The sequence below is a fragment of the Poecile atricapillus genome, chromosome 26 (assembly GCF_030490865.1).
Source record: "Poecile atricapillus isolate bPoeAtr1 chromosome 26, bPoeAtr1.hap1, whole genome shotgun sequence".
Classification (NCBI taxonomy): domain Eukaryota; kingdom Metazoa; phylum Chordata; class Aves; order Passeriformes; family Paridae; genus Poecile; species Poecile atricapillus.
Window position 1 is genome coordinate 2,613,937 of NC_081274.1, and position 22,582 is coordinate 2,636,518.

Genomic DNA, 22,582 nt, shown 5'->3' on the forward strand with positions numbered 1-22,582 from the left:
AGGCTCTGAAAATGAAACAGATCCAGGGGTATGGAACACTGCAACCAGTAGTAGAATGGAGGCAGACAAAGTGAATTGGTGGGTATGGAACAAAACTTAGGACTGTACTTCTGATGATGAAGAAATAAAACAAATGCCACCACTAGTGGTAGCTCTGCAAATTGGATGTGCCTGCAGAAGAATCAAACATAAACAAGGTGAAATAAATGACAAGATAGGACAAGTGATCCAAAAGGTAATATGGAGCACAAGTACAATTCAGAGTCCAGGCCAATTTGGATGGGCAGCAAGCGATGGCACCTGGACAACACATTTGCCTGGAGGTGAAAAAGTAAAAGAGATTACTTTAGGCCTCCCCACCTTATGCCCAATTTGGAAAAGGTCCCCATTCAAGGGAGAGCATGAACTTCTGCAAATAAGGACGAGACAAGAAGTTCAGGAAAACAAAATTGAAGATAAAGAAAGATGGCAGGAACCCTCCAGTAGTGTAAAATTTGAGTGGGCTCTGGAATCCTTGTTTGGTCCAATAGCAAATTATAACAATAGAGAGATGTTGTACAAACTTACAGGTCAGGTAGAAAGATTGGCAAGAGTTACCAAAGAGGGATTTGGAGAGCTAAATGTACAATTACAAGCCACAACTAAAATGACCCTGCAAAACAGATTGGCTTTAGATATGTTATTGTTGAAAGAACACGGAGTATGCGGGTACCTAAAAGGACAAATGGATCACTGCTGCATCCACATCCCAAATGGAACTGCAGATGTAGAACACGACATTAATCCATTGAAACAAACAGAACATGAAGCACAGAAAGAGAGGGAAGATCTGACCACAAGTTAGTTAGATAAAATTTTTGAAGGGTTGGGATGGAATGTGAGCTCCTGGATCAAATCTATTCTTGAGAGTCTGATAATCCTACTAATTGTGTTCTTAGCAATCTGGTTAATCTGTGCAGTTCTGAAAGCAGAGATAAAGAAAAGAGTATCCTGGAACCAGAAGATAATAAAGGCACTGACACGGGACAGAGATCCACATCTGCATTTGTCATCTCCAAGTCCTCCAGAGTGTAAGAACACTTACGACAACTGTGGATTCGAAGATGAACATCAAGTATAAACTCAGAAAAAGGACTGTATATAGTGAAAGCATTACACTTATTATAGCAAAGTGAAATATATTGAATGTGGGGAAATACGTTACTATAGGGTTAAATGTTTCTGAAAATGTTTCTTAAAATCATGTGGAGGTAGGCCACAAGAATGGTTGGTATTAGGGATGGTGTAGCAAGCTGAAATGTTTACGGTAATGGGAACTGGTACTTGGGGTCTCCAAGATACCCACCCAGAGATAAGATTCGGACATGTTCGTGCAAGGATGAGCTAACTCTCATGAAGCAATATGGACAAAGTTAATGAAGCAATATTAATGAAGCAATATTTATAACGTGGTTATAGTGATTACTGCTACAGCTGAAATTGCATAAATATGTGCATTTTGGACAAAGACAATGGAGCTAGATTTGGGTTGTTGATACCCCTAGTTCTTGCATGCTTCAATAAAGCACCTGCATATAATAAGTCTGTGATTATGTGTGTTCCTGAACGCTAAAAAAGACAGATCAAAAAATTCCAAAACACCAAAACTCTGATATCCCCCCAAAATAGAAAGATTCTGCACCCACAAAAAAAAAAAAAAAAAAAAAAAAAAAAAAAAAAAATCACCAAAATTTAGCCCAATAAAGCCCAGAAACACCAAGATTCAGCCCCGTGAAAATCGTCCATCTCCCTGCCCGGGCACTCGCTGCATGCGGGGGTGAGGGGGGCAATGAGGCCGGGCCGGAGCAGGGGGTGCCTGAGAGAGGCCCCGAGCCCGGGGGAAGCCCCTGCAGAGCCATGGAAGTGGCTCCTGGCCGGACTCGGGGATCCCCCTGGCGATCCCCGCTGGAGCAGCCTGGTCCTGAGGGACTCTGGCCCCTGGCAGGGACCCCAGGCTGCAGCAGGACAAGGATTCCTGTCCCTCAGGGGGAGGCACTGACATGACCTGACTGTGACCCCCATCCCTGTGCCTCTGGGCGGGGAGGGGGACGGAGAGGGGCAGAAAGTTAAGCCCGGGAAGGAGGGAGAGCTGGGGGGAAGATGGATTTCCGTAAGAATTACTTTGCTTCTCGTTTTCTTGTTCTGACATGTTGGATAATAAATTCAATTTAATTTCCCCAAGTCAGGTGTGCTGTGCCCGTGACCAAGGATTGAACTGTCCCCACCCTCATCCAGACCCCCGAGCCTTTCCTTGTGTGTTCTGCTCCCCGCCCAGGGCAGGAAGCAGAGTCACAGAGTTTTGGCCTCGCTCCGGCATAGCCCTGCTCCATCCCGGACTCACCCCCAGCTCGCAGCGCCCTCAGCTCCCGGGCACCCCGAGCTCCCGGCGCTTCAGCGCAGCGGCGCTTCCTTGGCCTCCTGCCCGGGCCGGGCCCAGCGCCGGGGCCGCTCCTCAGCCCAGGCTGCCGAGAAATGGCGGAGCTCAGCCCAAGGCAGGCGAGTCCGTGCCGTGTGCAGAGCCCGCCGCTGGCTGCGATTGGCTGCTTCTGCCGTCACTCGTGGTTCTGGCGCGCGCTGATTGGGCAGAGCGGGGACAAGCCCGGCCCCGCTGGCGCCCCCAGGGCGGCCGTGGGGCAGGAGAGCCGCCATTGCCGGAGCGTCTGTGCGGGCCCGGCAGCGGCGGCAGCAGCGGCCGGAGCCCGGTGAGGCGGCGGCGGAGCTCGGAGGCGGCCCCAGCGCAGCGTCCCGGGCACAGCGCAGCCACCTCCGGCCTCCCGACACGAAGCGGGACGAGCCAGCGCTGCTCCGCCACCGCCTCCTGCCGAGGCCCCAGCGGCAAGGAGACCGCGGGCAGCCGCTCCCGCAGCGCCCTCAGCCCAGGGCCAACACGGGCCGGCCACGGCACAAGCCACCCGCCACAGCCCCCTGCCGCCCCCTCCCGGGCCCGCAGCGAGCCCCGAGCCCCCGCAGAACCGAGCGCGGCTCCCACCTGCGATGGCTGGGGCCGCCTCCGAGCTCCGCCGCCGCCTCACCGGTTGTGATCAATGAAATTACAATTTTGACAACTAGGTCCCTTGGGTTAATGGCAGTTTAATTAAAAATGAATACAATTTAGTAATTTGAATAGTAATTTGGTATAATAAAAGAATACAGTTTAGTAAAAGAATATCATTTAGGAAAAAATTACAATTTATATCTATAATTTGCCAGTAATTAAGTATGATTAAAGCATAAGCAAAACCGACCGGGGTACGGGTTCCTCACCCTGCCTCATGTACAGAGCAAATCACTTCAAGCTAAACTGATATAGTGTATGCTTATACATATTCATTAATGCTTCCTGTAAATTTCCTCCTATTTCAAATTTTTCTGACTACGTCACTTTTCTTCACGGCACATGCTTCACTTGTTGTTAGGGGGTCTTCAGTCTTCTTTTGGGGGTCTTTTGGCGAAGGCTTCTCCTCTTCCTCATTGTCCTTTGGATAACCTTACAGGTTTGTGTGTGCGTACTAAGCGTTGTGTTATGTTACTCTACTCATTAGTCTGATATTTACTGATTTTTAGGCCCAATGCCTAAAGGTGTTCTAATTTTGTCCATCTCAAGGACGTTTTGGTCTTGAGACATCACTTATCTTCTAAACTACCTCCTGTACCTAAATTTTAACATGTAACATCTGCAAAGGGGTACATCTGCCTTGTAACACTGATTCTTTTGGTTGCTTCTAATAACTTTCCAAATAGTTACAATTTAGTCAGCACGAATCAATTCCATTTATTTTAATACCCCATTTCTCCTTTTGATTACATTTATTCATGCCTTTTTTTAAAAAAACATAAACTTGAATCTTATTTTTTTATCTTCTCCATAATTTCATTTCTTGCATTTACTTTATTTTCATTTCTAATTTTTTAACATTTTTCATGCTGTATCAAGCTTTTTGCACTCTCTTTCAAATTTAGTTAACTTTTTTTTTTGAGCTATTATAGTTTCTTTTCGTTCAGTATTCCTTGAATTACTGAATGGATTAGTCTAATCAGGCATGAAATTATACAAAATAGAAACAATAATCTTAATATAAAACACTATGCCATAAATTTTAACTTTTTCCACTAAGTACTTCTTAGGTTATCTCACTAATCAGTCTTCAAAATAAAATTCTATTTTTGAACTGGTATATATATCTTTAGCAATTTTTGTGATGGCTCTTCTATAATCATTTATCTTTATACAACACTCAGATTTGTTAAACTTTCTACAAACTCCCCCTTCTTCAGCTAACAAATAGTCCAGGGCAATTCTGTTTTGATAAACAAATGCTCACATTTGTGAATGTTGCTTGGCCAGCAGCTTTAAGGCAGTAGAGGTGTGGTTTGAAACAACTTTAACTACTGTCTGCAGCTTCATGAACTGATTCAATAGATAGATTTGGGTTCTATATCTCTAAGATCCATCTGCAGCTCAAGTGGCTGGGTCATCTCTCTGCAGGCCATTTGTCTTCATTTCTGGTTTCTTCTTGCTTTTGGAAAGTCAAGGTTCAAGTCTCTTTTATTGTTTTTTAATGTTTCATAAAGTGGTGTTCTTAACATATTGCTCCTGGACCTCGGTATAACGAAGAAGGAGGGTCATATAACTCTTAAGATACAGGTTCTTCTCTACCTTTGAGGTAATTCACTCTATGCTCTTTACTCACAAATTTAATATATTCTATCAGGGGCTTTCCATTTGTTACTTGTTGTACCTGGTTGTTCCCAATAGAATTTTAGGTCACTTATGGATTGGTAAGGGTTAGCTCTGGAACTTTTATACCAGCACAAATCAACATGGTTATCCTACAATTAGTTTCTTTTTGTCATTCTCTAATATCCAGCAGGAGTTTTTGGTGGCCAAGTGTTAGTATTGTTATCTGATACAAACTGTTTTAATTATTTGATGATTCAAAATTTATCTTCTAGGTCATTTTATTCTCTTGGAAGTTTGAGTAAGATTTCATTTTAAAAATTGGTCTGGAGCTAGACTCTCACTTTCCCACAGCTATTTTTTTAGCTATTTTAAGTCTTTCACAAATTTAACATTTAAATAATTTTAGTTCTGTAACTACTTCTTGCATTTAACTTACAAAAATATTTTAGTTAAGGTTGGCCAATCTCAGTTGCTATACTGCTGTTTCAACTGTTCACACTATTTATTCATTTTGTCTAATTCTTTCTTTGGGATCTTTTTTATACTTCTATAAAATTACTGTGATTGTAACAGGCACCATTGACATATGGATGTGCCACAAACACAGATTTTATCTTGTTTTTGCATTTGTCACATTTGTTTGCATTTGCCACATGGATCAGAATTATTGTGTTCTTGGTTTTGCATAGTTTGTTTGCTCATTGTTTGCTTTTTTGCTGCTTGTTTTAATATCACTTGTTTCTTTCTTATTTTTTTGGATTCTGTCCCATCCTGCTTTATGGTTTTGGCCAGTTGCCAAGGGTATCTTAATGAACACAGTGAAAATTATCCTCAGGAGTTTTCACTCTCTACCTTCCTCAAGGCCCCTTGGGCTGCAGCCAAGGGCCGAGGTGCCGCTCTTCTTGGTAGCAAAGTTTATACCCTGGGGTCTGGTCACTGACACGTTTGGTCTCACTGCTACCCTTGGCCTCATAAGGTTCCTATGAGCCACTTCAACTCTGCTTGTTTCAAGGATGGCACAGATTTCACAGCACTGTCTTACCTCTCTCTCTCTCTCTTAGTTATTTTTTTTTTTTCTTTTAATTTAAACTACTAAAGCTTCAGAGATGTGCCAACTACAATAAAAGTTACTTTTAACACAACTTCAGTTAGCAATTTATTAATAAAACTTTAATTAACAGGGGCTTCTTTTAGCAAAATTTTTGCTGTTAAATAAATAAAACATTTAGTCAAAACCATTTATATTTACTATACAAAATATTGAAAAACAAACATATTTTAAAAATACGGAAATTTAAGGTTCTGTGAAAAAAACCTGTGCTACATGTTTTTAACACTTATAATGCACATAACACAACTGTAACACACCATTTAGATACTATATATTCATAAAATGTGTTTGTGCTTCACAGACTCTAAGCAAGGCAGAATTTGTCTTTTGAATGTCTAAATATAATAAACCAAACCAAATTAATGCCAGGTTGTAACAAATGGTCAGTTGTGTTATATGTTAGAGTTCACTTGGCACAGCCAGCACTGCACACTTTTCAGTTAAATGGGATTTAGGTAATGCTGCTGTTTCTATTTCCAGCAAAATATCTTTAGATGAAGGAACAGTTTTACCTCTTTTTTTTCCCCTACTTTTTAGTTTGTAAAGGATACAACAGATAACTCTCGCTTTCTTGTGTTTTAGTAATGAATTTATCTTTCCCCCCACCCCGGGGAAGCTACAGGGTAGCATAGTCGCTCTCTTCTTGATAAAAAGGTTCTTTTGAATTTACATACTGATTTAAAGCTTAACAAATCCAATCTTTAAACGATCCAAACTTTGGCCAATTCAAATTATATTTTCGGATCAATTTCTTTGTCTATTTAAACATATAATAATTAATCATTTTCTGCTTGTTTTTCCTCTCCTGGATTCCCATGTATTCCAAAATCATAACATCATCCTCAGTGGACTGTCCTGAGGAATGCTCCCCTCCTGAGAAACCCCCTCACGGTTCTCAGATATTCCGGGCTCTTGCGAATTCCCCTTATAATTCGCAGCCCCTGGGTTCAAGGACTTACTGTCCCTTGAACCCATCTCTGGCAGCAACCAAGCAAGAAATCTCCGGTACCAGGAGAATCTTGATCCCCCTCACTCACTCCGTGCTTCAACTTCCCCCCTCCCTCAATATTACTCTGTTGCTCTATCCCGTCTTTTGCCAACTACTCGCTTCCTGTCTAATTTCCTCTCTTTCTCAATTTCTTTTACCCCTCTTCGACTACTCATTTCTGGCTACTTCTCTTCCCAATCCCTCTTAGCTACGTACTAAAGTTCCCAACTATTTTCTCTTTTTAAAGGAAGTTGAACCTGACTCGATCACTCTCCTCCTGAGTCACTTCACTCAGCGATCAGATCACTCCCTTCTCCCCGAGGACTTTCCCGTGGGTTTTAAGATTGGGACTCTCCCTCCCGTCCCTGCCGGGGATTTTCACTCGTTCTTCTCTTTCCCTTCCCTCCTTTCCCGGCCGGTCTCCTCGCGGAGAGCCGAAAACGCGGTACGGCCGGAGGTCTGCACTCCCTTTGTGGCTCCGGGCTGCCCAGCCCCGTCTCAGCCACTGCACACACACACACAGGCACACAGCTCCCCCCTGCCCAGCCCCGTGGGACTCACACACTCCGTTTGCCCAGCGCTTCTTGTGCACAAGACGTTTTACAGGCACCTTTATCTCTGGCCGCCACTCTACGGGAGCTCTTCTGCACGCTTCCTACAGCCAGCTTCTTCTGCTTATGCTTTATCCTAAGTGGAACTTCTATTTCCAAGGGAGCACGATCTAACCTTGGCACCACCTTAAAAAATTGGTGGGGAGCTCCTTCCCATCATTAGCCGTTCTTCCCCTAGATTGGAGTTCACAGGTTTTGGCACCAAACTGTTATAAATTACTTTCAAATTTCCAAACAGTCAATCTAATTAATTGATAATATACTTTAATAAATTAGATACAAAATAATAAAATAATACAATTTAGTAAAAGAATACAATTTAGTAAGAAAGATAGAATTTAGTAGATATATTCAGATACATACATGTTTGTGTGTGTGTCTGAATATAATTGGCCAGTGGTTACAAATGGTTAAGGCATAAGCAAAACCAACCGGGGTACGGGGGGCGCTTCTCACTCCACCTCACGTACAGAACAAAGCACTTCAAGCTAACCTTATATACTGTGTGCTTGTACATATTCATGAATGTTTCCCGTATGTTTCCGCATATTTCGAATTTTTCTGATTTTACGTCATTTTCCTTCAAGGCACATGCATCATTTGTTGTTAGGGGGTCTTCAGTCTTCTTTTGGGGGTCTTTGGCGAAGGCTTCTCCTCTTCCTCATTGTCCTTTGGATAACCTTACAGATTTGCATGTGCGTACTAAGCGTTGTGTTAGGTTACTCTACTAATTAGTCTGATATTTACTGATTTTTAGGCCCAATGCTTAAAGTGGTTTTAATTTTGTCCATCTCAAGGCCGTTTTGGTCATGAGACATCACTTATCTTCTAAACTACATCCTGTACCTCAATTTTAACATGTAACATCTGCAAAGGGGTACATCTGCCTTATAACACTGATTCCATTGGTTGCTTCTAATAATAATTTTCCAAATAGTTACAATTTAGTCAGCACGAATCAATTCCATTTATTACACAACCTCCCGGGCCCGCAGCGAGCCCCGAGCCCCCGCAGAACCGAGCGCGGCTCCCACCTGCGATGGCCGGGGCCGCCTCCGAGCTCCGCCGCCGCCTCACCGGGCTCCGGCCGCTGCTGCCGCCGCTGCCGGGCCCGCACAGACGCTCCGGCAATGGCGGCTCTCCTGCCCCACGGCCGCCCTGGGGGCGCCAGCGGGGCCGGGCTTGTCCCCGCTCTGCCCAATCAGCGCGCGCCAGAGCCACGAGTGACGGCAGAAGCAGCCAATCGGAGCCAGCGGCGGGCTCTGCACACGGCACGGACTCGCCTGCCTTGGGCTGAGCTCCGCCATTTCTCGGCAGCCTGGGCTGAGGAGCGGCCCCGGCGCTGGGCCCGGCCCGGGCAGGAGGCCAAGGAAGCGCCGCTGCGCTGAAGCGCCGGGAGCTCGGGGTGCCCGGGAGCTGAGGGCGCTGCGAGCTGGGGGTGAGTCCGGGATGGAGCAGGGCTATGCCGGAGCGAGGCCAAAACTCTGTGACTCTGCTTCCTGTCCCGGGCGGGGAGCAGAACACACAAGGAAAGGCTCGGGGGTCTGGATGAGGGTGGGGACAGTTCAATCCTTGGTCACGGGCACAGCACACCTGACTTGGGGAAATTAATTGAATTTATTACCAAACGTATCAGAACAAGCAAATGAGAAGCAAAGTAATTCCTACGGAAATCCATCTTTCCCCCCGCTCTCCCTCCTTCCCGGGCTTAACTTTGTGCCCCTCTCCGTCCCCCTCCCCGCCCAGAGGCACAGGGATGGGGGTCACAGTCAGGTCATGTCAGTGCCTCCCCCTGAGGGACAGGAATCCTTGTCCTGCTGCAGCCTGGGGTCCCTGCCAGGGGCCAGAGTCCCTCAGGACCAGGCTGCTCCAGCGGGGATCGCCAGGGGGATCCCCGAGTCCGGCCAGGAGCCACTTCCATGGCTCTGCAGGGGCTTCCCCCGGGCTCGGGGTCTCTCTCAGGCACCCCCTGCTCCGGCCCGGCCTCATTGCCCCCCTCACCCCCGCATGCAGCGAGTGCCAGGGCAGGGAGATGGACGATTTTCACGGGGCTGAATCTTGGTGTTTCTGAGCTTTATTGGGCTAAATGTTGGTGCTTTGTTTTTTTGTGGGGGCTGAATCTTACTATTCTGAGTGGATATCAGAATTTTGGTGTTTTGGAAGTTTTTGATTTGTCTTTGTTAGCATTCAGGAACACACATAATCACAGACTGGTTATATGCAGGTGCTTTATGGAAGTGTGCAGGAACTGGGGATACCAGCAACCCAAATCTAGCTCAATCATCTTTGTCCAAAGTGCACATATTTCTACAATTTCAGCTGTAGCAGTAATCACTGTAACAACCTTATCAAATTGCTTCATTAATATTGCTCCATTAACTTTGTCCATATTGCTTCATGAGACTTAACTCATTCTTGCACGAACATGTACTAATCTTATCTCTGGGTGGGTATCTTGGAGACCCCAAGTACCAGTTCCCATTACCGTAACCATTTCAGCTTGCTAGACCATCCCTAATACCAAGCATTCTTGTGGCCTACCTCTACATGATTTTAAGAAACATTTTCAGAAACATTTAACCCCATAGTAACATATTTCCCCACATTCAATATATTTCACTTTGCTATAGTAAGTGCAAGGCTTTCACTATATACAGTCCTTTTTCTGAGTTTATACTTGATGTTCATCTTCGAATCCACAGTTGTCGTAAGCGTTGTTACACTCTGGAGGACTTGGAGATGACAAATGCGGATGTGGATCTCTGTCCCGTGTCAGTGCCTTTATTATCTTCTGGTTCCAGGATACTCTTTTCTTTATCTCTGCTTTCAGAACTGCACAGATTAACCAGATTGCTAAGAACACAATTAGTAGGATTATCAGACTCTCAAGAATAGATTTGATCCAGGAGCTCACATTCCATCCCAACCCTTCAAAAATTTTATCTAACTAACTTGTGGTCAGATCTTCCCTCTCTTTCTGTGCTTCATGTTCTATTTGTTTTAATGGGCTAATGTTGTGTTCTGCATCTGCGGTTCCATTTGGGATGTGGATGCAGCAGTGATTATTGAGAGACCGCCAGCTCTTCACCACTCTTCACAGAAGTAATTGTGAATGCCACTTTATTTCTATCTTTAGCACACTTTTATAGGGTTCTACAGGGTCTGCAGGCAGAGCAAGTTACTATTGGCTAACACACACAGTTTACATTTTTTCTCTTACACACAGGGATATTGTTTTGCTTTACTTTCTCCTCAGCATGAAGGTTTCAAGGACTTTAGCTCTAAATATCACGACTTATTTCAAAGGCTGGTTTGTGCATACAGGCCTTTACTAATATATAAAATATAGCAACAAGTGATCAATTTGTCCTTTTAGGTACGCGCACACTCCGTGTTCTTTCAACAGTAACATATCTAAAGCCAATCTGTTTTGCAGGGTCATTTTAGTTGTGGCTTGTAATTGTACATTTAGCTCTCTAAATCCCTCTTTGGTAACTCTTGCCAATCTTTCTACCTGACCTGTAAGTTTGTACAAGATCTTTCTATTGTTATAATTTGCTATTGGACCAAACAAGGATTCCAGGGCCCACTCAAATTTTACACTACTGGAGGGTTCCTGCCATCTTTCTTCATCTTCAGCTTTGTTTACCTGAACTTTTAGTTTCATCCTTATTTGTATAAGTTCATGTTCTCCCTTGAATGGGGACCTTTTCCAAATTGGGCATAAGGTGGGGAGGCCTAAAGTAATCTCTTTTACTTTTTCACCTACAGGCAAATGTGTTGTCCAGCTGCCATCGCTTGCTGCCCATCCAAATTGGCCTGGACTCTGAATTGTACTTGTGCTACATATTACCTTTTGGATCACTTGTCCTGTCTTGTCATTTATTTCACCTTGTTTATGTTTGATTCCTCTGCAGGCACATCCAATTTGCAGAGCTACCACTAGTGGTGGCATTTGTTTTATTTCTTCATCATCAGAAGTACAGTCCTACGTTTTGTTCCATACCCACCAATTCACTTTGTCTGCCTCCATTCTACTACTGGTTGCAGTGTTCCATACCCCTGGATCTGTTTCATTTTCAGAGCCTTCCCACTTAATGCACCAAGGGCTATCTGCCATAGATTGGAATTTCTGAAGCACACTCATTGACCATGCACTGTCCCAAGCTTCAGCCCGATCTTTTTCTTCCTGTCCTTCACACTTCCCCTTCAACACAGGAATCTTTTCTTTAATAACCTTTGCTATCTTTTCATAACACCATCCATAATTCCCTAATCCCCCATCCCAGCCTAGTTTTGGTTCATACTTTCCTGCATTTTCATGACAGTCCCATATAGATGAATACTTTGGCTTCACAGCATTTTCAAACACTGTCTTATTTGGGTACTCGTAATCTATTTGCAATACACAGCTCACATTTTTATTTTTATTCTTTTGCATTTCAGGGAATTTTGATGTTATAATTCCCCAATTTATTTGGTCTCCTGCTGCCTTTGGTATTGGCAGACAGGCAGTTATTTTGCTGCTGTTTTGCATGTTGGCAAAATCTTTAATTAATGCAATCATCCCATTTTCTGCCTGAATAGTATTAGAGACTTTTATCACTTGTGTTTCTGGCTGCACCCCCACATCCCTCTTCATTCTAAAATGAAGAGTTGTCAGCTGATCCTTTTGCATTTCACATCCCAAGGTAACTTTGATTCCAACTGATGGCCCTAAAGGCCATAAAATAATCACCATTCCAGTCACTAGCAACCTAGACATTTGAAACAATCAAACCCGCTTTATCTGCAGCTTTGTTGGCCCTACAGTTTGTGCAGTCCACAGTGCAGGGGAAACCTTCTTCACTCTGGTGTAATGTATGCAGGGATCCAGTCCAGCTCCTTTGACTGCTGTCAAGGTAGTTAACAGTACCTGATAGGGTCCATTCCACCTTTCTTTTAATGGTTCTTCGTTCCAGCTTTTAACGTACACTTCATCTCCCGGGGGGATGTCATGAACTGGATTCTCAAGAGTCAGCAGCCTGTTCCACACAAGGGTGCTCCGAAGTCGAGCTGGAGCTTTTCCAAGAGACAGAACATAATTCTACACCTCTTGCTTCCCTGTAACATGTACATTTGGATTAGGTTCAGGGGATTCATATGGTTTCCCATCCAATATCTCATAAGGACTGACTGACATCCCGCTTCTAGGCTTTATCCGAATCCTCAGCAGTGCTATTGGTAAAGCTTGTGGCTGCTGCAATTTAGCCTCTTGGCATATTTTGCTGATCTACCTCTTCAATGTCTGATTCATCCTCTCTACCTGTCCACTGGATTGGGGTCTCCATGGTGTATGGAGATGCCAAGCTATTCCCAGTAACCTACTCACCTCCCTCACTACTGTGGCTGTGAAATGTGGGTCCCTATCTGATGATATTCCTAGAGGCCCCCCAAATCTTGGAATGATTTCTTGCAGTAACCACTTGACTGTCTCCTTTGCTTGATTTGTGCTACAGGGAAGAGCTTCTGGCCATCCTGAAAATGTGTCAACCCCTACCAATAGATATTTGTATTCTCATGTTCTTGGTAATTCTACAAAATGTACTTGCCAATAATCTCCTGGTTCTACTCCTACCCAAATTTTCCCTAATTGTGCCTGTCATCTAGCCACTGGATTGTTCTTTAAGCAAATTTCACATTTTGACATTACTGATTTTGCCATTGTTGACATCTGTACTGAAATTAAACTTTGTTTTAACAATTTCACCAATGCCTCTGCACTCCAATGACATTTGTTATGTTTAATTTGCAGAACTTCTCTCATTATCGAGGAGGGTACCACTACTTGTCCCTGTGTAGTCACATACCACCCTTCTGAATTCTTCTGTGCATTCAGTGAGCGTCCCAATTTCTCATCTTTTATTGAACATTTTGGTTCTGGGGGTAAATTGAATTGAGATACATTAGTTTTTAAAGGTATCAATGCCATTGCAGTTTGCACTTCTCGAGCAGCTTGTCGGGCTGTCCAGTCTGCTTTCCGATTTCCTTCATGAATTTTGGAGTTTCCTGATTGGTGAGCTTTTCAGTGCATGATTGCTACTTGCTCAGACTTTTGTACTGCTTTTATTAATTGCAGGACTGCATCTTGATGTTTAATGTGTGTGCCTTGAGGAGACAGCAGTCCTCTTTCTTTCCCCAGTGCCCTGTGTACATGCACCACTCCAAAAGCATGTTTTGAATCAGTCCAGATATTTACTTTGTTCCCTTCATTCATCTCTAATGCCCTGGTTAAAGCAACCAGTTCTGCTCGTTGGGCAGATGTGTTTGCTGGTAAGGAAGAAAGCTGGATTCAAAAGGTTAGCTGTCTTTAGTGTGACATCATCCTGCTTGGTTCGGATTAGCTGGAATTTCATCATCCTGCTTGGAGATAGCCAATGGCCCCCTTTTGTTCTAAAACAGTGGTCACCATGTGTGGCACATAGACATCTGTGTGTCTACCCATCATGAGTTTCCTGGCTTCTTGGATCAGCATCACAGTGGCTGCAACTGCCCGCAGGCATGAAGGCCATCCGGCACTCACGTTATCAAGTTGTTTGGAAAAGCAGCCTACCAGCCTTTTCCAGCTTCCCAAATGTTGGGTCAGCACTCCCAGTGCTGGGTGTGATCTTTCATGCACAAACAGCTGAAAATCTCTGGATAAATCAGGCAATCCTAACACCGGAGCTGTTGTCAATGCCTCCTTCAGTCTGAGGAAGGCCTCCTTCTGTGGTTTGCCCCAGGTAAGCGGTTGTGTCTTCTGGGCTTCATACAGGGGCTCTGCAATTAGTCCATAGTCCATGATCCACTGGTGGTACCACTCTGTCATCCCAAGGAAAACTCACAGCTCATGCAGGTTCTGGGGTTCTGGAATGGCACAAATGGCTTGAATACGATTAGTACCCAGCTTACATTGTCCTTGTGAGATTTCACACCCCAGGTAAATCACAGTCTGCTGGGCAATTTGTGCCTTTTCTTTAGACACCTTATATCCTCTCATTCCCAGCTGATTTAAAATTTCAATTGTTACCTTTATGCAGTCTGTTGAGATGTTAAACACATCTCTGCTGAGTGGCGGAAAAGAAACATTAAAATTCCTTTCCCCAAGGCAAAGACAAACCTAGTGTGACCAGAGAAATAAGTTTTTAAGCCATTTTAAAGTTGGTCTATTTTGGCAGCAGCTAATCCCAGGCAGGGCAGAGTGTGAGTGGAATTGAGAGGCAGAGTGGAATTGTCCCGGTGCCTTCCCCAGCAGCTGTGGCGAGGGCAGGCACAGAAAGGCCTGAAGCTGCAAGAGTGAGAGCAAGGATTGTCCCGCAGTGGCTGGAGATGGCAAAGGAGGGTGGCCAGGCCGAGGATTTGAGCAGAGGATCTGTGGGCAGGCCCAGGGGCTTCCCCCGCTGGGGAGCCCTGGCTGCTGCTGCGTTGCCTTCAGTGCAGGCTCAGGGGTGGCCTGTTTAATATTCCCTTCCAATTCAGATTTCTGAGTCTGGAAGAGCCATGGCTGGGGCATCAATCATTTTATTTTTTCATTTTGTTAAGTTTTGTTCTCTTTCTTATGTCCACCCTGTAACATTGAGAATATTTGGGAGTAAAAAAGTCACACAGTGTTGTGGCTAGAAGAGAGAATCCTCAATCCAGCTCCTGCAATTCCCTGTTAATGATAAGAATAATTCCATCTCCATTTTAGTCCTGGGAAATGCTATTTCTGAGATTCCCTGGACCCTCTCAGGGTCAATATACCACAAGCCTTCAGTCAAAATAGGTCTCAAATATTTAAACATTTTCTCCACTATTTGAACTTTTCCTTCAGATACTCAAAGCTGGTTTTTTGCCTGAAAATGAAGCCATTTCACAGAGGCTTCCTCTACCTCTTCTCCTTGTCCTCCTGACTGGATCAAGTCATCCACATCCTGCATTAAGCCAGTCCCTGGGGGTGAGGTCAATTCCTTTGATATTTCCTGCAAGGCTTGCCCCAATCAGGCCGGTGCTTCCGTGCATCCCTGCAGAAGGACCGTCCATGTCTTGAGCATTTTCCCTTCTACCTCTTGTTGCCAGCCCAAGGCAGAATTGTGTTTGCATCCTCTGGGAGTGGGCAGATCCCCAGAAAGCATCTTTTGCATCAAGTTGTGAATGGCAGCAGTGTGAGGAGGGCACCTGGTTGAGGATGGTGTAAGGATCTGAGAGTGTGGGGTGCCTCGGTTTCATCATCTCATTTCTTCTTCTTGGGTCCTGCAGCATTGTGTGGATTCCATTGGATTTCTTGTTTGGCAGGATAGGAGCATTCTAGGGAGCCATCCCTGGCTCCCCAAGCCGTGCCTTGAGCAGGACACAGAGACAGGCTGTGAGCCCTTCCTTCCCTCCCTTGGAACAGGGGATTGCTTTTTGACACCTCTTGTCCTGGTTGCTTCAGGGAAATTTGGAGAGACTCCATATCTAATTTTGCCAATTTCCCCGGGGCTGCCCACACTTGTGGGTTCACTTCAGCCTAGGCTCTGCCAGACATTTGACACAGAGGTACAACAGAACCAGCCTCTGTATCACCTTTTGCAACATTAATTTGCTTTCCCAATTTAGCCATCAAATCCCTTCCCAGTAAATTACAATCACAATTGTGAGCAAATAAAAATTCCTGCATTTCAAACCCATCCCCCACATCTGCTAATAGTGGCTGAATAAAACACACCCACTGATCTTTCCCACTTAGTGCCTTAATAATTAAAATATTCCCTAGCACCTTTAAGTGTAAGATTCTGAGTGGATGGAGAGGCCCCTGTGTCCATCAGGAAAGGTCTCCTCTGGATCCAGAGCCACCCTGGATGTTCCCAAGGGCTGCAGTGTGGTGGGTCCCTAGTGGAATGGGAGCTGTGAGACCGCTAAGAATCCGTGTCCATCAAGGGCTGGACTTGCTGGTGCTGAGGGTGCTCCTGTCTGTGCTTGCAGTGTCCTTGTGCCCTGCAGCTGGAAGGCTGATTCCTTGCCAGGGGCTGTTTGGGTGGGCTGTCCCCTGGCCAGGAGGGCAATGCCTGTGCCAGGTGCTTGTGGCCGAGGGTGTCCCCTGGGTGCTGGGGCCCCCTTGGGCCCTGGGCTTGATCCCTCAGGGGCTGTAGGAACTGTGCCATGGCCTTTGCCTTCAGCTTGGCCTTTTGCTCATCCCTTGCTGCATTCAGCTGCTGAGCCTTTGGGAGCAAGTGCTGCAGGGGCTTCTTGTGGCCCTGCTGCAGCCCCCCTCAGTGCCTGTGGGTGCTCATCCTGTGGCAGCTGCTGAGCTTTCTGCAAAATCCTTCCTTTCTGCAGGGACCCAGCACAAAATGCTTAAAAGATGATCTGGATCCTTGCAGGTCTAATCCCCATTTCTGAGCTGTTCCTTCCTGGTGCTGGCTGTGCTGAGGCTCCCCTCCCCAGCCCGTATCCCAGAGCCGGTCCCTGTCCTGCCGCAGTGTCCAAAGGCGGCCCCCCCGGCGGGCAGGGCCGGCAGCTCCACGGGGCCGGGCAGCGGCCGGGGCGTCCCGCAGCCTCCTGGGGGCCGGGGGCCACTGCCGGCCCTGCCCGGGGGGTGCTGGGCTCAGGCAGCGCCCGGCGCTGAGCCCCGGCTGCCCCACAGCCCCGGCCCGGCCCCACAGCTCCCCACAGGCCCCCAGCCCGTGCTCCCGGTGCCGCAGCTCTGCGCCCGCTCCTGCCGCTCCCAGCTCAGAGAAACCCCCTGAAATCCTCACCTCCTTCTTTTCCTGTCCTGGAAAACTGGGATACAAAGGATCTGAGTCAGCTGGCAAATTCTGAGGATAAGACCCTTCAGTGAAACATCCCAGTCCTCGGTATTTTTCTCTTCCTCTTCATTTCCATCATCCTTTTTCTCACCCCATAGATTGCTCCTGGTGCTTCTTGCCTTAAGCACATTCCTGCACACTCCCCTTCAGCCAGTCCCTTCCCAGCACACCAACACTATCCATCCCCTGTTGTCTAAATCCCTTCTGGACTTCCCTTATTGCCCCCCTGGGTGTCCATGTCCTTCCTTAATTCCCTCTGGGAGAATGTGCAAACTACCTCCACATGCTCCCAATGGAGCCTTGAGAGATATTTTGGGATCCTCATCCCTTTTGCTGGGACCCCATTCTGGCTTTCCCTTTTGTCCTCTCCCTGGGTGCCCTGCCATGTTTACTCCCCGAAGATCCCGCTGTAGTCACTGCTGAGATTTTCAGTGCTCTCTCCCTGCCGACTCTTGAGAGCCCCCCTGATCCGTCCCTCGTCTGTCTCCTGCTCACTCTCGGGTACCCAATCAATCCCCGGTGCCGCCGCCAGCCGAGGGAGCCGATCCCCCAAACTGGGTGAGGCACCTTCAGCTGCACTCAGTGCCCGCCGGCCCGGACGGTGGAAGGAATTGCGGAGGAGCCCCAAGGTGTGTGGAAAAATTGACATCCCCAGAGGTTTCTGTCCACAAGGAAGACAGAGGAGTCCTGCAAGAGTAATTTCATTCATAACAATGGGTGAGGCCGTGGGACATTTCTAATGAGATTTCTCCAATTGTTGGAGAACAAAGCCTCCTTTTCATCCTAATTTTCTTGGTCACATCTACCTTTCCCCATTGGCTGAAGTCCTGGAGAGGTACAGACTTCCCAATGCACCTCCTACATACCCCTTTAATATGCACCCCACTTTTGTATAGGTAACGATATTGATGGCTGTGTTAAGTCTTTGTTGTCCTTCTGGAAGTTGATGAATTTAGCAGGACCTTGGCTGAGCAGCAGTCTGTGTCATCAATTAATAACATTTTGTGCAGCTGATGGCTCCTCCTGTCACTTCCTTATGTCCACGTCCCTGGCCCTATGTGCAATGAGGTTGACGGGATCAGTTTGTAAAGAGCCTTTGTTGTTGTTCCTTTGCTGGGGTTCCCCCGTTTTGGGGCCATCCCCCCTGGAGCAGGGTGTCCCCCCTTGGTGCAGGCGCAGGGCTCAGGCAGGGCTGAGGCAATCAGAGCGCGCGGCGCTGATGACTCATCAGTGTCCAGGCAGAGGCGCAGCTGCCAGCGTTCCCCAGCTGGAGCCCAGCTGCGCCCCTCCCCCCCGGGCCTTGGCGCCCCCCTTGAGGGGAATTTGGGGAGGTGGGAGGGGGGAGCGCCAAGGCCGGGCCCCCCCGCGCTGTGGTGGCGGGAGCGGCTGCAGTGGGGAGCGAGTGCGGGCGGAAGCGGCCGAGAGCCCAGCGCTGCCCCAGGCCGAGCTGGCCCAGCTCCATCCGTGCCCCTGCGGTGGGATGCTGTGGGACTGGGGGGGAAGAGGGAGGCGGCAGTGGGTGCTGGGCCTGGGGGCAGGAGGAGAAGGGAAGGAGAAGCAGGGTTGAAGACCAGAATGGTCAAAAAATTCACGTGGGAGGACAAGGTGGGATTGTGCAGGAGGAGTAGTAGTAGGAGGAAGTGGAGTGTGAGGATGCATAGGGAGACATGAGGAGGAGGAGCAGGAAGAGGAAACAGCAGAAGGTTCCTCCCTCCCTGTATGTGCAGTCCCAGGAGTGTTGCCCTGCCCACAGTCAGCAGGTGACTGCAGAGGGGGATCCATGATTTTCACTGGGCTGAATCTTGGTGTTTCTGAGTTTTATTGGGCTAAATGTTGGTGGTTTGTTTTTTTGCAGGGGCTGAATCTTTTTATTCTGGAGGAGGTTTGACTGAATTTGGTTTTTGGGTAGTTTTTGATCAGTGTTTTTATGTTTGGAGGATGTTTGGGCTGAATCTTGGTGTGTAGTAGGCTCTTACAGACACAAGATGCCAAATGACTTCCTGAGATGAACTTGGGCAAGGAGGAATCCCCACCCCAAAGCGCTGTCCTCTTGTTTTTTCCCCAAACCAGGATTTTCATTCCCTCACCCTGGCCAGATGGAGGAGGAGGAAAAGCCCCAGAGATCCCACATGAGGAGCTGCAAACCCAGTCCAGGGAGCTGCAGGGAGGAAAGATCCCCCCAGTGCCAGGAACACGGCCAGAGATCCAGCCAGAGCTCAGAGCTGGGGGAGAAGCCCCACAAGTGCTTGGAATGTGGGAAGGGCTTCAGAAAGAGCTCCCACCTGATCCGGCACCAGAGGATCCACACTGGGGAAAAGCCCTACGAGTGTGGGGAATGTGGGAAGAGCTTCAGCCGGAGCTCCAGCCTGAGGAATCACCAGATGATCCACACTGGGGAAAAGCCCTATGAGTGTGGAAAATGTAGGAAGAGCTTCAGAGATATCTCTGACCTGATGAAACACCAGGTGATCCACACAGGGGAACGGCCCTACACCTGCTTGGAATGTGGGAAGAGCTTTGGGTGGAGCACTGCCCTGAGAAAACACCAGCGCATCCACACTGGGGAGAGGCCCTACGAGTGTCCCGAGTGTGGGAAGAGGTTTCGGACCAGCTCTGATGTCCTCCTACATGAGCGGATTCACACAGAGGAGAGGCCCTTCCGCTGCCCCGACTGCGGGAAGGGCTTCAAGCAGAACGGCAACCTCACCGTCCACCGGCGCATCCACACTGGGGAGAGGCCCTACGAGTGTCCCCAGTGTGGGAAGAGCTTCTCACAGAGCTCAGCCTTGACCAAACACCAACGGAGGCACCAGTAAGGGAAGCCCTGCGAGTGCCCCGAGTGCAGGAAGAGCTTCGTGCGCTGCTCCAGCTCCATCCCCCATGGGAGGATCAGCGTTGGATGATCCCCAGTGACCCCCGTTGGGCAGAGCCCTGGTGATCCGTGGTCCTGGTGATCCGTGTTGGGAAGACACCTGGCTGGGAGGCTCCACATCTTCCTGGCTCCCTGTGGGCACCTGGATGAAGCCAGGGGAATGAAAATGCAACAGGATACAGAATGACAATGGGAATTGTTGACTTTCAGTCCTCGAGAACCTTTTGCCTCAGGAGCTGTGTGGGCAGAGAAAAGGGGGTGACACCAGACTTGAGGGGCCCAAGGGGAGCACACAGGCTCTGTGGGGGGGAAGGACACGACCCCTGGGACCCCCCCCGTCACCTTCCTGCACAGGCAGAATCCGAGCCCCAGTGCCAGAAAGGCGAAGCCCAACACAGAGACTCTAATCCCCATCAGCCTCTTGCTGTGGGCAGCATTTCACAGCATCCCTGGGGGTCTGCAGGGGTCAGGACCCCCAAAACCTCTTACAGACACCCCAAGCCCCTCCAAGGACCCTCCCAGTCTCCCCCAGCTCACCCAGGACCCTCTGAAACCTCCTTTGGACTAACTAATTTTAAAAAATTAGGTATTTTAGAAAATTTGGAGATCTCAGCTAGAGACAGGCCTTGCTAGAAGTAGTCAGAGTTAATGATTAAGTGAGAAGCAGGATTTGAGATAATCAACTTGGGAGTGAGGTAAAAAATTTCTTGTCATTGTATGTTTGTTCAGCTGTGCTTATAATGAGAAAAGAGAAACTGATCAACGGGTTCAGGAAGATCACAGACCTTACATCTGGAAACCCATTTCAAAGTCACAAGGGAGGAAACTGGAGTTGTACCAAATGTCATTTGTAATATCAACCATTGTAAAGGTAGAAAGGTGAGCGTGAGGAAGGGTGGTTTTCCTTCATCTCTTGATGACCCCTCCTCACCAAAACGACCCCCTCCTCAAATTAGGGAGCCCATCACGCAGGTGTAATGACATTTTAAACTGATTACAGTGCATTTTAATCCAAAGTGGGGAATGGGAAGTGTTAGCATTATGCACATGCATTAGTATTAATATGTATTAGTATTTTGGATATTCAAGACTTTTCTAAATAAATAGACACTGGAATCTTTTGTCAACTTGCAGTGTGTATTAAGGGGTGACTCCCGCACTTGCCCAGTGCTGTGATTAAACATCCACTTTGTAACTTTAAACTGTTGGAGAGGTTTTTTGTCCAATAACAGATTGATGTTGATACTGGATCAATATTACTATTTTGCTAAATCACTGCCAGTCTCTTCCCAGCCTCCCCAGGACCCACCAGAGCCCCTCCTGTTCCTCTCAGGATCCCACAGCCCCCTCCCAATTTCTCCCCACTGCCCCAGGACCCCCAAACCCTCTCCCAGTCCCTTCCAGGCCCACCAGGACTTATCAGGAACCCTCCCAGTCTCTTCCCAGCTCAACCAACCTCATCCCAATCCCTGCTTTCCAATCCCCAATCTCCTTCCAGCTCCTCCAGGCTCACTCAAATCCCTCCCAGTGACACCCAGCACCCCCAAACTCCCTCCCAGGGTCCACCAGGACCCCCAGAACCTCATCCCACCCTCCCCAACATCCTTCAAACCCCTTCCCAGCCATCCTAAGCACCTCAATCCCTTCCCCAGTTTAAACCAGTCTATCTGAAACTCCCTCCCAGTTCCTCCCAGCACACCCCAATCCCCCTCTGGGCCCCCCCAGTGCCTCCCCCGCTGCCCCCGGCGCTGTGGGGGCCGGGCCGTGCCCCAGTGCCGGCTCAGGGGGTGCTCCAGGCTGACGTGCTCCACCTGGCAGCTGGAGCTGAGCCCGCATTGCCGGGGGCGGTTTCCAGCAGCACCAGGAGCTGCTGGCTCCAGTCCCCGCTGGGGAGCACGGCAGTGGCCAGCACGTGGCCCGAGAGCTGCTGCTGGCCCTGGGAGCAGCTCAGCTGGATGTGGGCAGGGGAGAAATCCATCAGGGAGCAGAGCAGGCGGCCGGGGCCGGGCTGGGAGCTGGAGGGCACCAGCGAGATGGACACGCTCGGGGCAGTGGGAGAGAGTGGAGAGGACTGGTGTGGCATTGAGAGGGACGGGGAATGGACTGGCAGGGACTGGGGTGGCACTGAAAGAGATGAGAGTGGATACTGGGACACTGGAAGAGAGTGTGGGCGCCTGGGAGTGAAGGGGAATGAACTCGGAATAGACTGGGAATGGGCTAAAAAGGAGTGGGAGGGACTCTGGGGCCTCTAGGCGGGACTGTGGTGGCACTGGGCGGGACTGTGGTGGCACTGGGCGGGACTGTGGTGGCACTGGGAGGGACTGGGAATGAAGTGCGCGGCACTGGGAGGCCGAGTCCAGCGCGGGGCTCTCGGCTCTGTCGATCTGCCCGGCAACTGATGAGTCATCAGAGAGGTGCGCTCTGATTGGCTGAGGGGCGAGGGGCTCCACGGAGGAGCGAGATGGACAGGCGGGGTCACTGTGAGTGACTGGGAT

At 48.2% G+C, this 22,582-nt stretch overlaps 2 pseudogenes; one reads left to right on the top strand and one right to left on the bottom strand.

Moving 5' to 3' along the window:
- LOC131588512 (zinc finger protein 91-like) overlaps positions 1–22,582 on the bottom strand; it is a 182,341-nt pseudogene that overhangs the window by 90,185 nt on the left and 69,574 nt on the right.
- Positions 19,130–20,309, top strand: LOC131588593 (zinc finger protein 239-like; annotated as a pseudogene).